Raw genomic sequence first — 19,636 nt, forward strand, 5'->3', positions numbered from 1 at the left:
CTTCACTCCCACCCCTTCTACTAATGAAGTTCAACCGTCCTCCTCACAGATCCAAGACCGCATATATAGTCATAGTAGCCTTACAGTCATAGTAAACAGTACGTTCCAAAAATATGTTCGCGTTTTCCAGTGACGAAAGGGCTTTCAATATAGAATCATTTTCACACAGGTACTGTCGTCCGTTTGCCTATGTCGCATCCCGGTTTTCCCCACCAGCTTTTATTCGCCAGCTAGTGGCTGGGCTGTCTTTGCTCTTTTCTGAGAACATTAATTAATTAATTAATTTCTGTTGGGAATTTGACGTCTATGTAATATTATACAACTGTTTAAAATAACTTAAATAAAAGGGCCTCGTTAAGTAATTAACTGTCACGTGATTCCCTCATTTCTACGACACTGAGGCATAACCACTTGGACGGACAGCAGATACCATGTATAAGTAATTTTATCTTTTCGGATCGAGCAGAAGTGAAGATTGAATTAACAGTATGTAAGGTACTCTTTATAGAGTAGGTACAGAATTATTTCAACATGAGTTACTAGTACGAAGGACGAAACTAGTAATTGGAATTAGGTACAATAGTCTATAGTCCTATAATGTTCACATTAGAACTGAAGCCTGTATCGAAATGAACGGTCACCATTTTCAAAAATGTGTTTAAATATCCATAATATGATTATTTTTCAATTTAACTTCATTTTCTATATTGTACGCTAATGTGCTGTAGACAGTATAATATACACTGCATAATGAATACGTCCACATGGACAGCTCAGTTCGTGAGTAAAAACAATCATTGTTAATACTGTACTGTATTTTGGTCAAACTCAAAAGCGCGATATTTCCTAGTTTACGTAAATGGATGAACTACTTTTCTTCCTTCCTATATCTAAAGTAAAGTGATCTGTTTGTATATTACGCCAGTATCATCGAGCTCCAGTCGTGGAAAGGGGTAGCAAACGGCGTTGATCCAGAGTTATAGCCAAGTTAATATTAAAAATGTTAGTAAAAATAAAATGATGTCCCTGTACTAAGTTACTATTGTACGGTACATTTCCTAGAGTACTTTCCATAATAGGGGTGGAAAATCTTAACAGTACTGCGAAGTCTTAAATATAGTCACAGTCTAGTTCAAATATATACAGAATAATTTTACAATATGCTAGTACAACACAAGGGGTTAATATTGATACTTAATACAAGACAGAAATATTCATGCAGCGTTGTTGAATGTCATAAATTCACCTACAGAATAGAAGGCGTGAGAAATTAGGTACTTCTTTAATTTGGCCCTAAATAATTTTATCTTTTGAGTTTCATTTTTTATATTGATGGGGGGGGGGGCTATTAAAAATCTTTACTGCCATATAACGAACTCCTTTTTGGTAGCACGATAGACTTGCCGATGGAGTATGAAAGTCATTTTTACGAGTATTATGCTATGAACTGTTGAATTAGTTATAAAGTTTTAGCGATTACATACGAGGAAGTTTATTAATGAAAACATATTATATTGGCAAGCCATGGGCATTATTTGTAGTTTTTTGAAAATGGTCGTACACGATTCCCTAGATTTGGCACCTACTATTATTATAATTACTCTTTTTTCTAGTCGAAATATACTGTTACTATCTGCAGAATTTCCCGATATTATTATTCCAAAACTCATTACCGAGTAGAAGTAACCTATGCAAAGTATGTTATTTACTATCCCTTGCATAGATCTAATAGCAAACATGCTGAATTTAGTTATGGGGGTAATTTCTTTAATATGGTATTTCCAATTTAACACATTATCGATTTGTAAGTCAAGAAATTTAGTTGTTGTTTCTATTATAGACCTATTATTAATTATTGCGCTTGAAATTTGCGAGGTTGAATTTGGACAGGATTTAAATTGGATTATGTTTTGTTACAATTTCATATTAATTTATTGGCTGAGAACCAATCACATATTGTTGTAAGGTGTGGCTTGCGCCATGCTGACCACGTAATCAGACAAATTTCTAGGCGTACAATTAATGAGTGTGTAATGTTGGTTCAGAAATTTCGAAAGAATGAGGATGAGGTAGCCAAAGCACCCAGCACTGAATTTGTATGTATGTAGTTATTTACATTGCAAGTGGGCAAGCACCCGGTGGCAGTGGTATACACAATATAAACAATACACAATAAAATGATAAACAATACACAATACAATTATACAATACACAATACAATTATATACACAATACATTAAGAATACACAATACAATTTAACACAATAATTACAAATAATAATAAAATATGAAATACCTAATTTTACAATACAACCTACATATGTATAGGCCCTACATAAGTTTCAATAATCTTTCACTTTACTCTCAACTCACTCACTGTAGTGGCACTATGACGCATTTCACTGACACTCTATTACACATTTAACTGACACTATAGAACACATTTCATTGACACTATAAATTATCACTGATCGGAACTATTCACTGCACTGCAAAACCATAACTTCACTGACTCACCTCGCTTCACTGATACAACAGTTCAAATAAATCAAATAATTACACCCTTATGCATACTTATAAACAGAACTACATTTAAGCTAAACATTTCTAGTCTAAGGCCCTCTTACACGCTATTTTTAAATAATTTACAATTCAAACCAAGGAAGTAACTCGTCAGGCTAAATAAATACATGTCACCTTAAAAAATTAAATGTTAAATGTCACCTTAATTTTAATTGCACTTTATACACAACTTTTTAACTTATTCTTGAATCTCCTTAAGGAAGGACAGCCCTCAAAGACCGCTGCAGGTAGGTCATTCCAATCATTTATAGTTCTATTTAAAAATGAGAATTTACCTACATCCATTTTCTGTTTCCTACATTTGATTTTACAATCATGATCGTTCCTACCATAGTACGTTGGCTTTTCTAACCGAGCCGTTATGTCTACCCATGCTTTCTGACCTAGATGTGTTCTATACAATGATGTTATTCTAGTTTTTCTACGCCTGTTTTCCAAAGTTTCCCATTTCAGTTCTTTTATGCTCGACCATGCCGAAATGTAGTAATTATACACCTGGTAGCAGCCTTTTAATGGACCTCATTAAAGTACACCTATTCATTAAAGTTCAGTTGTTCCACCAATCAGAAAACACATTGTAGCAATATGAAAGCGCAAGTATCGATTATTCTCGGATATGCAATCGAAAGACAACTAGCGAAACGTCACGGAGGCTGGAAAGCCAATACTGTCGCAGAAGGTTATGTTCTGTTACTATAATAATTAGCGTTAATTGTAAATAATATTCAAATAAATTCAATTTGTCATCTCGTTTTTTAATGTATAATTCAATTTCAAGGTTATATAAAGATTAATGTTTCTTTTACTCTCTAGATTATATCAAGGTCGTCGACATCTGTTTCTCGGAAAAAAATCAATACATTCGCGTCTGCGCACATCTCACAATTTAGAAGGTCAGTTCCGCTCTTCACTTATATAACCATAACATGAATACTTACGAATAATTTCAAGTTAGAAATATGATCGAGCATAAAAAGTCGTATGAAACTTGCCTATAATGGTAATTAAGACGCTCGTATGAAAATTATGAAACTCGCTTGCGCTCGTTTCGTAAACATACTCGCGTCTTAATTACTACCATTATAGGCTCGTTGCAGAATGTACTATTATGCTCGACCATGCCGAAATGTAGTAATTATACACCTGGTAGCAGTCCTTTAATGCATGTCATTAAAGTACACCTACTCATTAAAGTACAGGTGTTCAGCCAATGACGAGTCAGCTTTGTACCGTTATAAAACCTCAGCCAATGACAAGTCAGCTTTGTACCGTTATAAAACCGCAAGTATCGATTATTCTCGGATATGCAATCGAAAGAGAATTAGCGAAAAGTCACGCAGGCTGGAAATCCAATACTGTCGCAGAAGGTTATGTTCTGTTACTATAATAATTAGCGTTAATTGTAAATAATATTCAAATAAAGTCAATTTGCCACCTCGTTTTTCAATGTCTGATTTAATTTCAATGTTATATCAAAGTTAATATTTAGTTTACTCTGTAGGTTCTTATAGGCTGTCAAGGTCAATGTGGACATCTGTTCCTCGGAAAAAATCAGTACTTTCGCGTCTGCGCACATCTCACAATTTACGAGGTATTGCTCAAGGTCAGTTAGATACAAATAAAATGAATAATTTCAAGTTAGAAATGTGGTCGAGCATAAAAAGTCGTATGAAACTCGCCTATAATGGTAATTAAGAAGCTCGTATGAAACTTATGAAACTCGCTTGCGCTCGTTTCATAAACAAACATACTCGCGTCTTAATTACTACAATTATAGGCTCGTTGCATAATGTACTGTTATCGTATCGTTTCCATCTTCTCTTTTACCTTTAACAAATTTAGTTGCCCTATACTGGATTCTGAAGGGATCGGTTAGAAGTAGAAGAAGCAGAAGAAGCAAAGTCATGAGAATTAATGTAGCATTTTGTGCATGTTAGTAGTTTTCATTCGGTCTTAACTGTGGGACTATCTGCGCTGCCTCTGTAAGATATCGCGGTATCAGTGTACGTACAGATATAAGCCATGAAGACTGTTTGCCGGCAAACTCAATACTGCGGATCTCTCTGTAGAGAAGCTGAGCTTTGTCAACAAAGTAAGTTAATCCGCTTGCAATTGTTCGCGGAGAAGCACGATATATAAACAAGCAGTACAAAGATTTATATGCTTACCATTTTGCTTTCTACTACTGAGCCAGATGCAGTCCTTGAAGACGAATGTATTAGAATCTGATCCCAGGGGCATGACCTCTTGCGACGGGCTCCCTGACAGCCGTCAGTAACTCAGGCGCGATTGAGTCCTACGTATTGTAAACTTTCTCGCCGGCACGGTTACGGATTGGCCTACGTGCGTGTTTGCGCGACTGATCTAGAATGAGGCAATAGAGTTCGTATGTGATAGATAATAAATAATCATTTCTCTGTTTTCTCTATTGCTGATGTCGGTCATATGATTAAGAAATACTGCTTTAACGTTTAGGTATAGGCTACAGAGTGCTGCATTGGAGTAAAATCGCTCGCTTGAACTCGGTCGAATGTCGCACCCTCGAGTGAGATAAGATCGGTCGTGATACGCTCGTAATAAATAGAAGCACAGTACAAGGTCATCTCACCGACATGTCTTATCTTGTATGGAAGGCTACAGATAAGATACTCATATGTTTTGCTCCCACGATAAAGTAAGGCTTTATTTTCTGCGTTTATGACAAACGTTTAATGGAACGTACCAAAACAGTAACGTGAAGTTATAAATAAAATAGTATGAAAAACTTCGATATACAGATATTATTGCTAATTAATAATTATTCAATATTTGATTCACCACATATAATATAATATGATGGGTCCATACATAGTGTTCCGCCTATTTTGGGTGTTCATTTCAAAGTGTGTCATGACATCACTGTTGTTGGGTCACCGATTTGAAGCGAGTTTCAGCTTATATGTCAGAGAAGTTGCCTATTATTTAAGGCGTTCTTCAATCTGAACTTGAGAACGTGTACGGTATAACTTGAACGTCGTAGCAACAGATGGAGGTCTATACGGTCTGTGTGCTACCGTAACCTCTTTCGAACTGTGTTTTGCGCCGGCAAGTCGTACGCAGGGTATTTGTTATCATCGGTTGCGTACGGCAACATTCCACAACACAAATCAAATGCTCCGTGTCCATGTGGACCGTCGAAGTTAATGTCAACAAATACGTAAGTAATCGTCTTAGCCCTCTCCCCATTATCCCGACAGTACGTATTTCCAAACAGTTCACATTTCTGCCACTACCGGCGTTACCGTACGTATCGGTACGTACTCTTCAGAATGAACGCCGTACTTGCTAGGCAACTTCTCTGCCTCATAGGTTATACACCTCTGCGGAAGTGTAGGAAGATTGAATTCGCTAGGCTCATCGGCTAGCCACATGACGGCATACAGCGAGCCATGACACACTTTGAATGAACACCCAGTATACTGCGACAATGTAGAAACGTTTTACAAAATATTATTGATATAGCAGTAGATTAATAACAATATTAGTACAGAGATAATGCCACAGAAAGTATAATAAAACGAATAATCATGCTGCACAACTATTACAGACGCAAAGATTGATACACTAATTATTAGAGATTATTATCATCATCATCATCATCCTTCACGAATTAGGCCTCTGTAGACCTGTTTCGGCCCCATCTAGCAGTCTTCTTAACGGTCTTCCTGGTCGACGATGTCCTCTAGGTTTATATTGCATCATAATTTTTGGGATTCTTGAATTTTCCATTCTTCTTACATGATCTAGCCAATTGAATTTGTATCTGCTGATTTTTTCTTCTACTGACTCTACTTCTAATTGTTCTAAAATTTCTTCATTCCTTTTTCGGTCTAAAAGAGTATATCCTGCTGTTCTCCTGAAAAATTTCATTTCCGTTGCCTTGATTCTGTTCATGTCTTTTTTCTTTAATGTCCAAATCTCGCTTCCGTATAGAAGGGTGGGTAATGCTAGTGTATTATATATTTTTATTCTTGTAGATTTTTGTACTAATTTAGCTTTTAATGTATTGTTTATTATTCCTAGAATTTGTGTAAATTTGGTAATTTTCTTGTTCACATCTTTTTCATTTTGATCAGATATTTCACAACCCAGATAATTGAAATTTTGCACTTGTTCGAGGCATTGGTTATTGTGTATTATCTTACTTCTCACTGGGTCTTGTCCTAAAAATGCCATTACTTTTGATTTTTGTGCTGAAATTTCCATCCCAAAATCTTTTAATATTTCATTTAATGTATACAATCCTCTTTGTAAATTATCCTCTGAATTGGAAATTATGACTTGATCATCGGTAGTATAAGGATAGAGATTATTATTATTATTATTATTATTATTATTATTATTATTATTATTATTATTACTAGAAAACTTGATACATTTCTTGCATTATCGTGATTGTGTTCTCCGTTTATAATAATTACATTTACATCCAATAACATCTATCAGATGTGGCAAAAACAAAATCACTCCTGTGTGGGGGGGGGGAAAATTACCTACAACATTTATATTACATTTTAAAGGAAGTTTTGTAGTAGTTGTACTATGGAGAGGTTAGTTAAACACTGCAAAGTTTTGAAATGATAAACATCTATGATGTTACTACTACACAGTTCATCACTGTAACAAGAACGAATGTCTAACACTCGGCTTATACCGTTCGAGAATTTATCGCTCGCGACATTTTTACTCATCATTCATGTGCGCTACCTGTCGGATTATGCTATAAACTACTTTGCGCTCGAGCGGAAACATCCGATGCAGACCTCTGATAGGCTATTAATATGTGACGATACAGGCAACGATCAAAATACAGCTTCGCAGCTACTATCTCGTTTAGATACTGTTAGCGTCTTACAAGGGAAGCGCCTCTGATACAGATATTGAAAAACAATTTTTGTTAAAGCTGTGTAAGACAGCAGATCATTATTCTATTAAAAACTCCATTTTGAAAAATTGTAACATAGACCGTGTTATTCGGCCCAACGCTTCAATTATGTTTTGTTTATACAGGGACATAATTTTATTTTTACTAACATTTCTAATATTAACCTGGCTATACCTTTGGGTTAACAGTTGAGAACCGAAAACACCGTTTGCTACCCCCTTTCACGACTGGAGTTCGATGATACTGGCGTAAAATACAAACAGATCACTTTACTAGATATAGGAGGGAAGAAAAGTACTAAGAAATATCGCGATTTTGAGTTTGATAATTTGCATTAGGTTTTTGTTTCATGAAAATACGGTACTGTATTAACAGTGAGTGTTTTTACTCACGAACTGAGCTATCCATTCGGACGTATTGCTTATGCAGTGTATATTATACTGTGTACAGCACATTAGCATACAATATAGAGAATGAAGTTAAATTGAAAAATAATCATAATATGGATATTTAAAGACATTTTTTAAATGATGACCGTTCATTTCGATACAGGCTTCAGTTCTTTTGTGCATATTATCGCACTATAGGATATTGTACCTGATTCCAATTAGGCTACCAGTTTCGTTCTTCGTAATAGTAACTCATGTTGAAATAATTCTGTACCTACTCTATAAAGAGTACCTTACGTACTGTGAATTCAGTCTTCACTTCTGCCTGATCCGAAAAGATAAAATAACTATACTCAGACATGCTATCTACTGTCCGTCCAAGTGGTTATGCCGCAGGGTCGTAGAAATGAGGGAAATCACGTGATAGTTAAAGCCTGTATGATGTATCTTGTCTCACTGTGAAAAGAGAGAGAAAGGAAATATGTCTTACTTCGTCTGTATTGTTATGGCAATGGGGGAGTGGAGCGATGCCGTCCATCCATCCAGTGGTGGAAGGAACTAGTTGATACATTCTGTAGCGCAAAATAAAATAACAAAATATCTCTCTTCGTACACTGTAGTTCCGTCACTGAGCTTGTCTTTCAACAAACTGAGTTCCGGTAGCCTGTACAATAACAAGGTTTTGAAAGGAATCCTGAAAATTTACAACCCTCCTATAATCTTCACACTCATTTGAAGGGACTTGGTTTTATTGCTACTGAGACAAGATAAACCTTACCAGGTATAATTACTTAACGAGACCGTTTTATTTAAGTTATTTTAAACAGTTGTATAATATTACGTAGACGTCTAATTCCTAACAGAAAATAATATTTTCAGAACAGACCTAAGACAACCCAGGCACTAGCCTTTACAGAGGGGCGAGCAGAAGCGGGTGGGGGAAACCGGGATGCGAAGTAGGCAAATGGACGACAATATCTATGCTAAAATATGATTCAATATTGAAAGCTCTTTCGTCACTGAAAAACACGAATATATTTCTAGAACGTACTATACTCACTAACTCAGTACTGTTTACTATGGCCGTAAGGCGACTTTGACTGCATACGCGGCCTTGGTTCTGTGTTGAGGACGGTTAGAAGTTTACGAGTAGAGGAGGTGGGAGTGAAGTACGTTAAAAAACTCAGGTACAATAAAAATTGAAGTAAAAATAAAATGATGTTCCTGCAGTAATGTAGTAATTTTCTATCATAAGGGTGGAGTGGAAGAGAAGGCCAAATGGTCTTAACTCTGCCAGTTAAAATGAGCCATTATTATTATTTCTCATGTCATGTCACTGTCGAATAGAACCTGCCGCAGGCCCTCACTGTTCACCATTACTTCGCATTACCTGCCTATGAATGAGTCCTAAATAATTTTGCGCTACAGTCACGACGTTTATTTCATTTGTACACGATCGCTAATAACTAAATTAAAACCCTGAGGCCCTCGTGTTATGTGCCAACATTTCACTACTCCTACTTTAATCATCGTAAGTAATTACTGCAATGCAGATCCGCTTCCACTTGGTACACTGCGATTTGCAACTTCGTTGCAGAATCCTGAAAGGGAACACTTGAGTCAAGATAATGTCATATATTCATCATTGGGTAAAAGAACTCCAACAAGGAATAAATTTGTCGAGTACTATAATCTTTAAATCTGTACGTCAGAGGCGACGTACGATAAGTCCAAATTTTGATGGGCCAGTTCAAAAGGGAAACAACCTAAAATTCAAAATTTAGAGATATCTGCTTTTTAAAGTTTCACTAGTGGCTTGTGCAGCAAATGCTGCAAACTAAGTTTATTAGACGATCAAATAAAATTTTTTCAGATTTATTTTCAATGAAGAATACCAGACATTTTGAAAGTTATTTGCTTCCATAATAATGAAACATACTCCCTCTTAATGTTTTTTTTATGCCAAATACTTTTTCTTGAACTTATCCACCTTCAGTTTTTGAGTTTCAACGCGAAAACGCAAGTAACAATGTCAGGACGATCAGTGGATTTTTCATGTGGGAGTAAAGCAATACCGGTAGCTATTTCAGGTCATTATGGATTGTAGGTGAAACTTTCGAGCCAATACTGAAGAGAATGACGCATATAAATATCTACACCACACCGCCATTAAGTATATGAAAAAGACCCAACCCCACTTGATTAATAACTATAAAAATATTTGATTTTTAATAACAATATTATTATCTTACGTAAGTTTTGTAGTTTATATAAATAGCCGCCACTCAGTAAATTATAGAAATGAAGATCTAATTTAAGATATTCTCCACATCTACTTATATAGCCCCAAAACTTTTCACTTTCATATCATAAATATAGCATTAATATGCATAATGAATGAATGAAAAATAGTCACATCATGGCATTAACTGTAATAATATTTCAATTCTAATGGTACTAATATCATCAAACCATCTTAATTTTTAAGATTTTAATATCCAATACACAACTATACTCAGAAAATTACACACCTGTAAATTATTTTTAGTAAATCTTGATTTAATAATCAATTGAATTTGAACTGTCACCAATCCTGCAGGTCATGGCCTTCATGTAATAGCCTATTGTTTATTGTAGTGTGTTTGTGTTTTGTTTTATTCTGAAAAGCCATATTTCTCAAAACTGACGACAGATGGATTTTGGAAAATAGGAAAATGATGTATAAAAATTGACATTTCACTGAAAACTACTATTTTTCTGAAAAACTTTGGGTTCCAAGCTTCAAAATGAGAGGTCATTTATTAAAATCCGTTCAGCAGTTTTCCCATAATTTCCATTACCAGTACAAATTATATATATATATATATATATATATATATATATATATATATATATAGATGTTGTAAAAAAATCCAATTAACATCACTCTAATTAGAACTTAAGGTGCATACGACACATCATTAACAAAATTTGGAGTATAGTCGGTGATCCTTGTAGTTTTCACAGCAACATGAAACTTGAAAATGCAGTTTCTCTAAACTTTAAATTCTGAATAGAATTATTTAGTTTATGTTTTGCTGTCTTAATGGTTTATCTTATGCTAAGTGAATTACTGTTCCCTAAATTACTCGTAACATCATGTGCATAACAAATATAACACAGATTAACGTTTTCGACAAGTTATTTTGCCATCTTCAGATCAATTAAATGAAGTATAACAATACATATGAACACATTTCTACAGCCTTCCACCAGTCTCCTTCGACTGTCCACCCCTTTATCTTCAAAAGAAAAAGGTGAAGTAGTGGCCTGGATGTGTTATTTATAGATAGTGACGCATATACGAAACTATAAATAAATTGATTAAAAACGATGGAGACAGATTACTGCTTTATCAATTTTATTAGCTCCTTCTCTGAATAACAAAGATGTTTTGACTACCAAATGCATGCTTTGGACTCTCGTCGACCTATTCGAAGTCTCTGACCTTTTAATTTAGCAAATGTATTTTACGTGTACGTTTGAGTAGATTCATCGAATTGGCACGAGTTTTCAGCTGAAGAAGAAGCCGGTGGCCATTCATGTTCGTCACTAACAATGAACAGTCGTATACAAATGTATATTCCTAACATATTCATCTACTCTTGGTTTTCATTTGTAGGTTCTGCCTGTTTAAGGTAACAAAGAGATCATTCCGGCGTTCATATCTTCCCTGTACCTACTTCTTTTTCTATTTATTCCCTCTCTTGTAGCATCAGCTTTGCTCTCTTTCACTGCCTCGATACATAAAAATCCCATTCTGTTCTTTTTAACCAGTTTTCTATTGGTTGTATTTTACATAACTCTCTCACATACAGGTTTCTTCTGGTTTTATCAACAATCTTTCTCATAACATTCATATGAGACAAAAATGTTCGTAGCCCATTATTCGTGTATCCATATTCAATGCAAGGCACTCATTCTGTACATGTTTTTATTTTTGTACAAAGCATGAAGAAACTATTATGATGCTCTGAAAATTATTATTATTATTATTATTATTATTATTATTATTATTATTATTATTATTATTATTATTATAGTAACAAATATAAATGACACTCGGGAGGAAATTAAACGCAAAATAAATTCGGTTATTATTCGGTTGAGAAGCTTTTGTCATCTAATCTGCTGTCAAAAAATCTGAAAATTAGAATTTATAAAACAGTTATATCACCGATTGTTCTGTATGGTTGTGAAACTTGGACTCTCACTTTGAGAGAGGAACATAGGTTAAGGGTGTTTGAGAATGAGATTCTTAGGAAAATATTTAGGGCTAAGAGGGATGCAGTTACAGGAGATGGAGAAAGTTACACAACAAGAACTGCACGCATTGTATTCTTCACCTGACATAATTAGGAACATTAAATCCCGACGTTTGAGATGGACAGGGCATGTAGCACGTATGGGCGAATCCAGAAATGCATATAGAGTGTTAGTTGGGAGACCGGAGGGAAAAAGACCTTTGGGGAGGCCGAAACGTAGATGGGAAGATAATATTAAAATGGATTTGAGGGAGGTGGGATATGATGATAGAGAATGGATTAATATTGCTCAGGATAGGGAACAATGGCGGGCTTATGTGAGGGCGGCAATGAACCTCCGGGTTCCGTAAAAGCCAGTAAGTAAGCAAGTAAGTATTATTATTATTATTATTATTATTATTATTATTATTATTATTATTATTATTATTATTATTATGTATCGAGAATATACGTTTTCTGTAACTCTGGTTCCAAAAGGGTGACTTTCAGCATGCCCTTCTTCTGTTCTTTTTCTCTAAACTTCTGCACGGTTTTTTGATACTAATATCTACGAGTCATGTCATCCTGGAAGTGTACGTACGAAATACAATAATTTTTGCTCCTGAAGTAGATCACCTGTAAGCTGTTTGCAAAAATTACGTGGGATGGATCTATAAAAAATATTAGGCCTATTTACTTAGGCCTATGGCTCTTAAGGAACCCAGAGGTTCATTGCCGCCCTCACGTAAGCCCGCTATCAGTCCCTATCCTGAGCGAGATTAATCCAGTCTCTGCAATCATATCCCACCTCCTTCAAACCAATTTTAATATTATCCTCCCATCTACGACTCAGCCTCTCCAAAGGCCTGTTTCCCTCCGCTCTCCCTACTAACAATCTGTACACATTTCTGGATTCGGCCATACGTGCTACATGCCCTGCCCATCTCAAACGTCTGGATTTAATGTTTCTAAAATATTATATGTAAATACGATTCCACTGGGAAATTAAAATTACTTCGAATTATCGAAAAATTGAGTTATAGAAGTTCGACTGTATTTTCTTTTGATTTTTTTTCTTTTTATTTCGTTTTTGTAATGGCGTTAAAAAGTTATTATTTCAAGATATACAGCGTCAGCTGCCTTTCTACAATAGTAGGCCTATGGCTAATTTGTGATAATTTTTAAATATGATTTTATTTGGGAATTATACTCATAACTTCATGTCACAGTTTGTTACATTATGTGTCAAGCAATTTAAGTAATACAGGGACATCATTTTATTTTTACTTCAGTTTTTATTGCACCTGAGTTTTTTAATGTACTTCACTCCCACCCCTTCTACTAATGAAGTTCAGCCGTCCTCCACACAGATCCAAGACCGCATATACAGTCATAATAGCCTCACGGTCATAGTAAACAGTACGTTCCAAAAATATGTTCGTGTTTTACAGTGACGAAAGAGCTTTCAATATTGAATCATTTTCGCACAGGTACTGTCGTCCATTTGCCTACGTCGCATCCCGGTTTCCCTCACCAGCTTTTATTCGCCAGCTAGTGGCTGGGCTGTCTTAGCTCTTTTCTGAGAACATTAATTTCTGTTAGGAATTGGTCGTCTACGTAATATTATACAACTGTTTAAAGAACTTAAATAAAAGGGTCTCGTTAAGTAATTAACTGTCACGTGATTTCCTCCCTTTCTACGACCCTACGACATAACCACTTGGACGGACAGTAGATAGTATGTCTGAGTAATTTTATCTTTTCGGATCGGGCAGAAGTGTAGATTGAATTTACAGTACGTAAGGTACTATTTTATAGAGTAGGTACAGAATTATTTCAACATGAGTTACTAGTACGAAGGTCGAAACTGGTAATTGGGATTAGGTACAATAGTCTATAGTGAGATAATATGCACATTAGAACTGAAGCCTGTATCGAAATGAACGGTCACCATTGTCAAAAATGTGTTTAAATATCCATATTATGATTATTTTTCAATTTGACTTCATTCTCTATATTGTACGCTAATGTGCTGTAACAGTACAATATACACTGCATAATTAATACGTCCGAATGGATAGCTCAATTCGTGAGTAAAAACACTAAGTGTTAATACAGTACTGTAGTTTGATTAAACAAAAACCTAATGAAAATTATAAAACTCAAAATTTCGGTATTTCCTAGTTTACATAAATGGATGAACTACTTTTCTTCCCTCCTATACCTAGTAAAGTGATTTGTATTTTACGCCGGTATCATCGAACTCCAGTCGTGGAAGGAGTAGCAAACGGTGCTTCCTGTTTCAATCGTTAATAGAAAGGTATTGCCAGGTTAATATTAAAAATGTTAGTAAAAATAAAATGATGTCCCTGTATTAAAATTGTACGTATTTTACGAATAGTAGGCCTACTCATATATTGGTAAACTGTTCATGCATCTGTGTATGTGAACAGCACTTCACCTATATTTTTTACGGCAAGCCGCCACTGTGTCACAGTTTGTTAAATTCTGTGTCAAGCAATTTAAGTAATATATTTAAAGTAAGTACTTACATTAGTTGTGCGTAAAGAAACCACGTAAACTATTTATCACCAAACGTTCTCTTTTGTTATTGGCAATTACTGTACTCTTCTACTGAATTTGATCGCTCTTTCAATCCATTACACACCCGATGTTGAAACGTGACCATTAAAATGGACGAACTGCAATCCGGTTTTGCGTGACATGGAATATATAATATAATATAATGGAGTTAGCATGCACAGTTACCGTTAGAGCTGTTGGTTTTCATGCGACCTATTTGCAGTGGTTTAAGTAAATGCCTTCAAAATTGCAGGGGGGGGGGGGGAGAGGGAATAACTGTCTGGCTGTGGCTCGTGTATAATTTTCTCTCAAATTCAACTCTCTTTCTTTTCTGAAAATGTCTCTCCTATGCTTGATGTAGAGCAATGGCGGTGCGTCAATAAGAGCACAAGAGCACGTGAACACCTTGTTTCCATTAATGCACGACTAGTTTTATTATTTAATACCGTATTGACGTAGGGGGGGATGTATAATATCAGAATCGAGTATTTTAAACTTCCCGCATCTTGCATGAACTTAAGTAAACTTGGCAACGTGCTTTCACCTTTAAGCCGTGCTCTTTGCAAGAAGGTTACAGGAATTACACGCATGCGCGGGACAAACTTGTCTTTAGCTGGCTGCTTATGACTCGTCAAGAGCACAAAGCGTTAAGTGAACATTGAATCTACCCTACAGATGTCAGATGCATCGATGCCTATCTTTCACTTGCTATATTTCGAGGCAGGGAATTTAATAGTCTGTATTTTAGCCCTGTAGGTGTCAGCATTTCTCACTGTTGGAACTCTTACTTAGTGTGGGTCTGTGTACAGTGCTGCTACGAGAGTTTAGTTTGTGAATTACTATAGATTAGTGTCAGCATAACAGCACAGTGTAGCTTTCAAACACGTGCTGGCAGACTGTGATAGTAGTATGAATTTAAGTAACTGTATAATATTTAAGAATAATATTAACTGGCATGTATTTATAGTAATCAATCTATGGGAATGGGATTACAGTAGTGCTATAGGCTATAGTGTATCAGTGTGTTGTGAACTAAAATATATTACACAACACACGCTTTTTTAAATAACGGTATTATGGTAGTCTATGTATTACTTTTTAACAAACATAAACAATGAACCTGTTCAAGCAATTTTGAACATAAAGAACTGGGTAAACTGACTTACTACGAAAAATTGGAAATAAAAAGATTGGGTTTCATTATTATTATTATTATTATTATTATTATTATTATTATTATTATTATTACATATTTTGAACTTATACTGTACATGATTTTTTCGATAGTGAAACATTGGACTCATGACATTTCATATTAAACGTATGATTTCAAATTCTCTTCGGTTTTGGAACACAAAATTGTGAACACGCGTAATATTTTATCACGAGCCGCCACTGATGTAGAGTCTAGTAATACCGAGTAGAAGACAGGACGAGAACTCTCACTATGCTTTATGCTGGTGGTCGAAGATTTTGTCATCTTGAAATGTTGAATAATTTTGCACATCTGGCTTTCAGGTAGTAGCGCCCTGTAAAGCAGGTTTGAATAATTTAAAATAAAAATTGTTCCGGGGCCTGGTATCGATCGATCCCGGGACCCTTCGCTTAGCGCACGAATGCTCTCCCGACTGAGCTACCCAGGAACTATACACGACATCGTCACAATTCTTCCTTTTTATATCCACACAACTCAAATGAGCTGACAAGACGCCAGAACCCAACTTTGAGTGGACACAATACTGTGTGACTTAAATTGTGGCTTTCTGTTAACGTACCTGCAGTAACGAATATATTATGCAAATCTGGCTTTCAGGTAGTAGCTCCCTGTAAAGCAGGTTTCAATAATTTCAAGGAAAAATTGTTTCAGGGCCGGGTATCGATCCCGGGACCCTTCGCTTAGCGCACGAATGCTCTCCCGACTGAGCTACCCCAGGAACTATAAACGACACCGTCACAATTTTTCCTTTATATCCACACAACTCAAATGGGCTGACAAGACGCCAGAACCCAACTTTGAGTGCACACAATACTGTGTGACTTAAATTGTGGCTTTCTGTTAACGTACCTCCAGTAACGAATATATTAAGCAAATCTGGCTTTCAGGTAGTAGCTCCCTGTAAAGCAGGTTTCAATAATTTCAAAGAAAAATTGTTCCGGGGCCGGGTATCAATCCCGGGACCCTTTGCTTAGCGCACGAATGCTCTCCCGACTGAGCTACCCCGGGAACTATACACGACGCCGTCACAATTTTTCCCTTATATCCACACAACTACAGGGAGCTACTACCTGAAAGCTAGATTTGCATTGAAATGTTGAGTTATTAATTTCATACCCAACTATACTCAGCGCATTTCGAACTGGCGGATCAAGGTCACGTATAAACGTACAAACAACGCACGAGTCTCTAAACTGAAGCACTAGTAATTCCGACTGTCCCAGCTGAGTTTAGCTGATAATTGTCCAGGAATGAGGTAAGCACGCGTAGCAAATACAGTCCATTGCTTGACCTTGACCCGCCAGTGCGCTGACAGTAGTTTCTATGCGTCTCTCTTTCTTTTTTCACATTTTTTATTTTAATTTTAAATAATTTTGCCATACTACAGTCAAGCCTTATTGATATCTCTCTTAGCAGAGCGCTGACTTACGATGACTGCAGACCCAGTTCGAATCTCTGTTATGACGTAATTGTATTTATGATGGACAAAGTGAAAGTAATATGTAGGCCCATGTATTTATTTACACTGCAATTGGGCAAACACCCGGTGGCAGTGGCACACACAATAAAACAGTATACAATAAAATTACAATACACAATAATTACAATTAATAATACATAAAATAGCCTAATTAATAAGTGAATCTAATTTTACATTACAACGTACATATGTATAGCTCTACATGAGTTTCACATTGGTGAGGATATTTTTCTGGTTTCTTCTGTTTTTCCCTTGTCATTAGTTGATACAAATACAAATTGATATATAAGAGTGGTGATGGATTCTAGACGACTCGCAGTGGCACCGGAACCTCCCAGGATCTTACATTCCTTCTGACGAGGACATACGAACTAATACAGATATATGATATATAGCACTGGCCACCGCTGTGGAGAAACGGTTAGCACGTCTGGCCGTGAAATGACCCGTGGTTGGGTTAAGTTACCTGGTTGAGTTTTTTCCGAGGTTTTCCCTAAACCAATTGAAGCAGAATTGCTGTGTAACTTTCGGTGTTGAACCTCGGATTCATTTCGTCATCGTAATTACACTTTCTCTCTTTCATCATCATCATCATCATCATCATCATCATCATCATCATCTCAGTTTCTTTCCTTACTGCGATGTAGAGTCTCCTGAGGGCAGCCGCTGAACATCAGTCCTGTGGTTATGCGGTTATTCGTTGTTGGTGGTAGCGCTATGCACCGTAGGCTCTCCATTGAGCTCATGGTAACTCTTGGGACCGTGGTGAGGCCTGCGCGGAAAGGTAAAGGGATCATGTATGCCGTAGGGGAGTTAGGTGGCATGCACATCATTCTACCCCAGGTAGTACAATGGGTTCACCCGAGCTGCCTGCGTGCGAGGAATGTCTCAGTGCGTGCCCTCCTCTAAAGGGGAATAATAGAGATATAGCACACCACCACTACGGATTTGAAGGCTGTTCATATTATGATAGTGTCGAGCAGAAAATCACTGACCTGTGACTGTATCATGGTGATCGAAAAATCATGATCACACCTGTGATTAAACAGCTCTTTAAACAGTGATCAGGTGATCACAGTTCGAGGGCTAAACTGCTCACCAGCTGAGACAGTTCATGTTCTTTTCTCACTGCGAGCGTTGCGCTGCTGTGCTTATGCTATCTAGTGACAACACTGGGAACAACTACGCCCGCGAACTGTGAGCACTCGATTTTAGCAATACATTCAGTGTAGCCAACTCAGTAGATTTCAAGTTGGTCCTGGCAGATTTCAATTCCTTAAAGCCGAAAAATATACTATTGTCAGCCGAAAATCTGGCAGGATTTTACATTGCTTAATTGATACCATTATTTTAAGCAGTGTAGTTATTAATTGGCTACACTATTCAAGTAATAAAATTACAATACTAATAAGATGTTACCAAATATGACAACGATTTTAAAAATAACAATGTTTCATTCATCTTCTACGTGACGCGTGAATTACGTCAAAATTACTAATTTTCCGATTTTTTTTCCTATACAGTGAAACCTGTTCAAGACGGAAGTGACATGGTCCTAATTTTTTTTCCGTTGTGGACAGGTTTCCGTATTATTCAGGTGTTACATTAAAATGGAATATTTTATCATTCCTATACATGAAAAACAAAATAGCATGCCGCAACTGCAAGAAGTACAAAGTATTCCATTTAACACTAAACACATTAAATCAGCTTTCTGTCACTTATTATGTTGATGAATCATCTTGATTAAAATCTCATTTTCTGTATAAATAATATCGTAACTCACTCATTAGTCATTAAACATTACTAAAGTTTACTAATCTCATTCAATTTAATATCCAAAACTATACTACAATACTGTATTGTAAATGACTGCACATTATTAATTGGACTAGGAGCCATCTATTAGAAACTTTGAATTCTGCTTTATGTAATTTCTTTCCCAGTACAATGGCTTGCTTTGCAGAATAGATTAAAAAATTGGCATGTTCTTTGAAAGGTCATGAAGAACCCACTCCCACAACAGTTCATTTATTTCCACATAAACAGTTGCTTTCTGGTTCCTTTTATGTCACCAACATTGGCCGCAAGCTACTCACTCATTATGATCTTTATCTTTAAAGTGTCACATCTGAGTTTTCTACAACTGAACTTCAACATTATTTCACATACACTTCG

At 36.1% G+C, this 19,636-nt stretch overlaps 1 protein-coding gene across 14 annotated transcripts in view; it reads left to right on the plus strand.

The window, feature by feature from the left end:
- Ndae1 (Na[+]-driven anion exchanger 1) overlaps positions 1–19,636 on the plus strand; it is a 704,613-nt gene that overhangs the window by 507,081 nt on the left and 177,896 nt on the right. The window lies entirely within an intron of this gene.

This window comes from Periplaneta americana, chromosome 12, assembly GCF_040183065.1.
Source record: "Periplaneta americana isolate PAMFEO1 chromosome 12, P.americana_PAMFEO1_priV1, whole genome shotgun sequence".
Classification (NCBI taxonomy): Eukaryota; Metazoa; Arthropoda; class Insecta; order Blattodea; family Blattidae; genus Periplaneta; species Periplaneta americana.